Below are 6,407 nucleotides of genomic sequence, written 5' to 3'. Positions count from 1 at the left end.
AGCCTCCCGAGTAGCTGGGACTACAGGCGCCCGCCACCACGCCCAGCTAATTTTTTTCTGTATTTTTAGTAGAGACGGGGTTTCACCGTGTTAGCCAGAATGGACTCGATCTCCTGACCTCGTGATCTGCCCGCCTCGGCCTCCCAAAGTGCTGGGATTACAGGCGTGAGCCACCGCGCCTGGCCTATCTTACTCTTTTATGAAGCTGCATAACATTCTATAAAAATGTGCCTTATTTTTTTAGCCATTTTTCTTCAATGAATATTTTGGTTATTTCTAATTTTTCACTATTATATATAACGCTGCAATAAATAACCTTGTACAGGTATCAGAGTTCAATGTATATATATATTTTTTTGAGACGGAGTCTCGCTTTGTCGCCCAGGCGGGAGTGCAGTGGCGCAACCTCCGCTCACAGGAAGCTCCGCCTCCCGGGTTCACGCCATTCTCGCGCCTCAGCCTCCTCAGTAATTGGGAGTACAGGCGCCCGCCTGTAAGATTAGCCACGCCTGGCTAATTTTTTGTATTTTTAGTAGAGATGGGGTTTCACCATTCACAGGATGGTCTCGATCTCTTGACCTTGTGATCCGCCCACCTCGGCCTTCCAAAGTGCTGGGATTACAGGCGTGAGCCACCGCGCCCGGCCCTCAATGTGTATTTTTATAGGACAGATATCAGAAGAGAAGTCAAAATTTTAGTAGAAATAGTCCTCCTATGAGATTGTATCTGTGGCTGCATATCCTTCACAACACTGGACCTCATTAATCTTTTGACTTAAGTCTTTTAAGTAACTGTGGTCTTTTACATTTAGCTCAATAATCTATTTGAAATTTACTCTCGTGTATTACGTGAGGTGGGCAAAACCCTTTATTTATTTATTTATTTATTTTCCAGTATTTAACATACAGGAGAAATGGAGTGCTTGGTGTGAGAAAAATAAGGGAGGTAGCTAAAAGCAACCTCCAAAAAATTTTTGCATAATCCACTCTGCAAAGTAAAAGCTATCAGGTGGCCATACCTGCCCCCTGTGGCCACCTAAGAAGGCTAGTTAGGGACCATCCATTGTTACAGTAAAGTTGCATCATATACGCATTTGGAGATTTAACTATTTGGCTTTTAAGCTTCTAGGACCGGATACTAGTGATTTGTGGACATTTTTAGAGGCTTTTAGATGTAATTTTACCTAAGTGATTTTTACCTTCCCAGGTTGATAATAGAGCCTGGAATGCCAGCCCCACCCCCAACAGATATACCCAAGATGTGACTAGAGCATGACTAGAACATGCTGCCATTGGGGGTTTCATTGTTTCCCTCACCCACAATCATCTTCAAGGATTTTATCAAAATATTCCTTCCAATCACATGGATGGTCATATAGTAAGTTCCTGAAAGGAATTTGAATATATAGTCTTCACCTCACCTTTGGAGTTTTGGGATTTTCCAGTGATTTCTTTTTTCTGCACCCCTTATGGGTTGGTATTAAATACTTAGCTGACTTAATCCGTAATCAACCTATTCTCTCTCCCTGAGCCTCAGAATCTCAACATAGTGCTTTGGGCAGCCACTACCGATTGATCAGAGCTGGCACACAGGTGAAATAAGTTTGCCATCTCTGGTCTAGGTCACTGTTAAACATCCCACAGTATAGAGCGGTGGGAGATTTCTGTGGTGAATATATGCAGGTTATCGATATGATGTAAATATCAGTGATTTAGCCCTTGGATGTGAGATGAAGATTATTGGAGATCGTCTGGCCACCCTTGGAAAAGTAGAATGTAGCTTTTTGGGGAAGAAGTCTCTTCCCTTTTCCATTAAAAGGCTAAGGTGAGTCATAGGTCTTCCTACCTTTTATGGAAGGGCAGAGTTGGTGATATAATTTCAAATCAAGAGTTCAGAGGTTGCAGAAAGGAAGTACAGCAGAGGCCTTCGGTGCCACATCCATATCCGATAGGCACTTACTGTTATCTTGACAGCAGGTGGCTTCTGTGACTCTGACAGAAGACTTGCTCAGGAGCTCACATGGTTTGTGCATAGGGCAGGTGGAAAGTGTTGGGTAATGTATGCCATCAGGGGCAGAACTCAACCAATAACAGAGGGGAATTATGGTACAACACACCGGTGGTATAACTCCAAGGGGTACTCCTTGCAGTCTTCTAGGGGTCTTCAGTTATCCTAGTAGGTAATCAGCTCATTAACACTTGCTCTCTAATTAATGCAACTTTCCTATCTCATCCATTTCCCTACTGGGATCCCCTTCCCAATAACCTACTTATGCTTCAATCCCTGTCTCAAAATCCATCTCTGGGAGAAATCAACCTAAGATAAGAGGGAACAACACCTTTTTCTTTTTCTTTTCTTTTTCTTTTTTTTGAGATAGGGTCTCACTGTGCTGTACTGCAGTGGCACAATCTTGGCTCACTACAACCCCTGCCTCCCGGGTTCAAGTGATCCTTCTGCCTCAGCCTCCTGAGTGGCTAGGACTACAGGTGCGTGCCACCACACTGGCTAATTTTTGTATTTTTAGTAGAGACAGGGTGTCACCATATGGGCCAGGCTGGTCTCGAACTCGTGATCCGCCCACCTCGGGCTCCCAAAGTGCTGGGATTACAGGTCTAAGCCACCATGCCCAGCCAACATCACCTTTTTAGTGTAGGATGACATGTCATTTTGAAGAGCTGATACTGTATTAGCTAACAAGCATTCTAAGAAGCATTCTGTAAGTAATAAAGAATTTCACAGGGGGAAATGGGGATGATTAAGGGGTACAAAAAATGGAAAGAAGGAATAAGAGTTAGTATTTACTAGTATCAGAGGCATGTGAACCAGGGGCTGCTCTGTCTATGGAGCAGCCATTCTTTTATTCCCTTACGTTCCTAATAAACTTGCTTTCACTCTACTCTATGAACCCACCCTGAATTCTTTCTTGTGGGAGATCCAATAACCCTCTCTCGGGGTCTGGATCAGGACCCCTTTCCTGTAACACTAGCACAACGGGGTGACTATAGTCAAAAATAATTTATTGTGCATTTTATTTTATTTTATTTTATTTTATTTTATTTTTTGAGATGGAGTCTCGCTCTGTGGCCCAGGCTGGAGTGCAATGGCCGGATCTCAGCTCACTGCAAGCTCCGCCTCCCGGGTTCCCGCCATTCTCCTGCCTCAGCCTCCCGAGTAGCTGGGACTATAGGCGCCCGCCACCCCGCCCAGCTAGTTTTTTGTTTTTGTTTTTTTTAAGTAGAGACGGGGTTTCACTGCGTTAGCCAGGATGGTCTCGATCTCCTGAGCTCATGATCCGCCCGTCTCGGCCTCCCAAAGTGCTGGGATTACAGGCTTGAGCCACCGCGCCCGGCCTATTGTGCATTTTAAAATAACTAAAAGAGTATAATTGGATTGTTTGTAACACAAAGGATAAATGCTTAAGGAGATGGATACCCCATTTACCCTGATGTGATTATTATACATTGTATGCCTGTATCAAAATATCCCATGTACCCCATAAACAGATACACCCGCTATGTAGCCATAAAAAATAAAAACTAGGCCGGGCGCGGTGGCTCAAGCCTGTAATCCCAGCACTTTGGGAGGCCGAGACGGGCGGATCACGACGTCAGGAGATCGAGACCATCCTGGCTAACACCGTGAAACCCCGTCTCTACTAAAAATACAAAAAACTAGCCGGGCGAGGTGGCGGGCGCCTGTAGTCCCAGCTACTCCAGAGGCTGAGGCAGGAGAATGGCGTAAACCCGGGAGGCGGAGCTTGCAGTGAGCTGAGATCCGGCCACTGCACTCCAGCCCGGGCTACAGAGCAAGACTCTGTCTCAAAAAAAAAATAAAATAAAATAAAATAAAAAATAAAAAGAATTTTAATTCTTCACTCTGCAAAGGGATACAAAGACTTTTTGGGGTGGAGTGTGGAGGGGGATCTGTTTTTGTAGACGCAAGGGAGCTACAAAAGGGAGAGGATGAATCTCAGGCAGGGAACCCCTACCTTATGGGACACCCCCTGGCTGAAGCAGTGAGTATGCTGGGATTGCTAAGAGGACTCGCAGACTTCCTGTGCCACATGCCCCTTGAGAGTCTGGGACCTCAAGGAGAGGAGCCAGGCTCAAGCGCCAGGAACTGCACCAGAGGCGGCAATGATAAATAAAAGATTACATTGTGATTTTTTCCATTTGGAAAAGACATTATAAATACTGTATGTCCTTAGAAAAAAAAAAAGTCACTTTAGGGCTGCCAAATGTCATTTGATGGAAAGGTTGTCATTGTTCTTAGGTCTTATATTTTTAAAAATTGTTAAAATTTCCATATTTTTAGGAAATGCTGTTAATAGAAGAAACTTTTTCTTTTGTTTTTGTTTTTGTTTTTGTTTTGAGACAGGGTCTCACTCTGTTGCCCAGGGTGGGGTGCAGTGGTGCAATCAGGGCTCACTGTAGCCTTGACCTCCTGGGCTCAAGTGATCTTCCCACTTCAGCCTCCCAAGTAGCTGAGACCACAGGCACGCACCACCCTGCCCGGCTAATTTTTAATTTTTTTAAAGATGGGCTTTCTCTGTGTTGCCCAGGCTGGTCTCCAATTCCCGGGCTCAAGCAGTCCTCCTGCTTCTGCCTTCCAAAGTGCTGAGATTACAGGTGGGAGTCACTGTGCTTAGCCAGAAGATACTATTCTTAATAATATTCTTATTTAGCAGAAGTAAAAGCTGCCAACCATTTTTCACCATCCCCTTCTGTGGGGTGGAGGCGTGGTCGTGAAATCCTAATCTCTGGAGGCGGCTGATCACAAATCCACATGGACACACCCCTACTGTGATACAAGGATTTATACGAGTTGGCCACATTGTAAAGCCAGTGTGTGACCAGCCTCTGGCAGCAGAGACCAGCTCAACTAACATCTCTTGGGTGGAAGCAGAGGCACAGATTTCTCACCATGTTTTTCTGCAGCCAGTTGGCTAATCTTCATTCCCTCATGCCCAGTGTCTGTCCCTGGCTCTTCACTGGTCCACCAGTCTTTCTCCAGGAAATCCCTAAGCTTGCACCGGGCCGTGAGAATGCTTTATTGGGTCTGCCCCTCCCTCAGCACCCAGACAGAAGGGAGCATAGACCCTACTCAAGTTCTCAGACAAGTCACCTGATCTCCTAATGCCCTCTTTAGGGGGACCTTACTTTGGAAGAAAGTCTAGCTAAATAGTAAAGGTTGTTTTTGGCTGGACACAGTGGCTCATGCCTGTAATCCTAGCACTTTGGGAGACCAAGGCAGGTGGATCACTTGAGGCCAGGAGTTTGCAACCAGCCTGGGCTACAGAGTAAGACCTCATCTCTACTGAAAACAAACAAACAAAAATAGTAAAGGCTATTTTTGTTGTTGATGATGTTTTTTCAACTTCTTTGAGGTCAGAATTTCACTCTATTGTGAAGAGTTATTGCAAAGTATTCATATCACACCATTCCTCAAATACATCCCTCTAATAATAAAGTGCCATTGTTTATCTGTATAGAAATGAAATTCAAGCCCACCATTCATGATTTTATGATACCGTTAATAACAAATAAGGGGCTGGATGTGGTGGCTCACACCTGTAATCCCAGCACTTTGGAAGGCCAAAGCAGGCTGAGGCAGACAGATCACTTGAGGTAAGGAGTTTGAGACCAGCCTGGCCAATATGGTAAAACCCCATCTCTACTAAAAATACAAAAATTAGCTGAGTGTGGTGGCTTGCACCTGTAGTCCCAGCTACCTGGGAGGCTGAGGCAGGAGAATTGCTTGAACATGGGAGGCAGAGGTTGCAGTGAACCGAGATCACGCCACTGCACTCCAGCCTGGGTGACAGAGTGAGACTCTGCCTTTAAAAAAAAAACAAATAAGGAACACAACTTTGGGGTAGAAGGTGAAAGTGACTAAGCTGAGAAAGTTCTCACAGAAAGATATACTGAAGGAGATACTGAAAGAGGAACCTGTGGGCCTCTACTTACACACTCAGGTTCCAGCATGGATGATCAGAGATGTTCCTCTCCAAATGTTTAGACAAATTGTCCCTCCCAAAAAGCACCCTGATTTTCTGTAAAAGTAATCGCATAGTACATCTCTAGTCTAGGGTGCAATGAAACCAGCAGGAGCACAGGACAGGGAGTCAGAAGACCCAACTCAGCCATTTTAGAACTGAGATTCCAGATGTATTAGTTTGCTAGGGAAGCTATAACAAAATGCACAAAGTGGCTTAAAAACACACACATTGTCTCACAGTTCTAGAGGCTGGAAGTCCAAAATCAAGGTGTTGGTAAGATTGGTTCCCTCTGAGGGAAGTGAGAGAAGGATCTTCCTTTCTTTGTGCTTTTCTAAATCATCTCTAAATATGGAGATGGTGTTGGGCGTGGTGGCTCACACCTGTAATCCCAGCAGTTTGGAAGGCCAAA

This window comes from Macaca mulatta, chromosome 6 (assembly GCF_049350105.2).
Source record: "Macaca mulatta isolate MMU2019108-1 chromosome 6, T2T-MMU8v2.0, whole genome shotgun sequence".
Lineage (NCBI taxonomy): Eukaryota > Metazoa > Chordata > Mammalia > Primates > Cercopithecidae > Macaca > Macaca mulatta.
The sequence above is the reverse complement of the archived record's forward strand: the minus strand, read 5'-3'. Positions refer to the sequence as shown.